Here is a 1,417-nt window from a genome sequence, read left to right as displayed (position 1 = left end):
TTTTAATACCAAAATTTTGTCAATTTCTTCGCTACAGTGGATGAAAAATCAGATGCCACCGATTGGTATTTCACAGGAAAAATCATTTTCCGTAAAAACAATTTCAAAGAAATAAAAAGATCAAAAAATGGTAGTGGTGTTAGCCTACTCAAAAAGATAAAAGAATATATCGGTATAAATTGTTATATACCGAGTGATGGATGCTGCTTTGTAAAATGCGTAAATTATGTTTTGAACAAAGACTACACGAGAGAATTTCAAGATTTCATCAACAGTTTTCAAAAATCAAATAGAAAAGGAGTTATGACATCTGCTAGAATCTGCGAATTCAATAAGAAATTTAATACTAATTTTCAAATATATATGCCCGAACATAGACATTTTCAACCAAAGAAAGTATTAGAGGAATTTGATTGGGTATTTTATTTACACAAAGAACATTTCTGTTTGATAAGAAGAAATAACAAAGCTTTGGGCATAAATATGAATAAAATTGAAATTGTAGACGATAAAAAATTCATACCAGTGAAAATTTTAGACGACAAGATTATCTCTGATGAATTAAAAAATATGGATGAATTCATATCAAATAAACTTTTTTCCGATGTTATTCACCTTATCTCTAATGAATTTGTAACATTTAAAGGACAAATTGAAATAGTTGGAGAGATAACTCAAAATGGAAAATACAAACAAGACATGAAATTTGTAGGTTTTAATACCAAAATTTTGTCAATTTCTTCGCTACAGTGGATGAAAAATCAGATGCCACCGATTGGTATTTCACAGGAAAAATCATTTTCCGTAAAAACAATTTCAAAGAAATAAAAAGATCAAAAAATGGTAGTGGTGTTAGCCTACTCAAAAAGATAAAAGAATATATCGGTATAAATTGTTATATACCGAGTGATGGATGCTGCTTTGTAAAATGCGTAAATTATGTTTTGAACAAAGACTACACGAGAGAATTTCAAGATTTCATCAACAGTTTTCAAAAATCAAATAGAAAAGGAGTTATGACATCTGCTAGAATCTGCGAATTCAATAAGAAATTTAATACTAATTTTCAAATATATATGCCCGAACATAGACATTTTCAACCAAAGAAAGTATTAGAGGAATTTGATTGGGTATTTTATTTACACAAAGAACATTTCTGTTTGATAAGAAGAAATAACAAAGCTTTGGGCATAAATATGAATAAAATTGAAATTGTAGACGATAAAAAATTCATACCAGTGAAAATTTTAGACGACAAGATTATCTCTGATGAATTAAAAAATATGGATGAATTCATATCAAATAAACTTTTTTCCGATGTTATTCACCTTATCTCTAATGAATTTGTAACATTTAAAGGACAAATTGAAATAGTTGGAGAGATAACTCAAAATGGAAAATACAAACAAGACAGAAA

The sequence above is a fragment of the Lottia gigantea genome (genome assembly GCF_000327385.1).
Source record: "Lottia gigantea unplaced genomic scaffold LOTGIsca_1108, whole genome shotgun sequence".
In the NCBI taxonomy this organism is placed as follows: Eukaryota; Metazoa; Mollusca; class Gastropoda; family Lottiidae; genus Lottia; species Lottia gigantea.
This window is presented reverse-complemented; position numbering follows the sequence as displayed.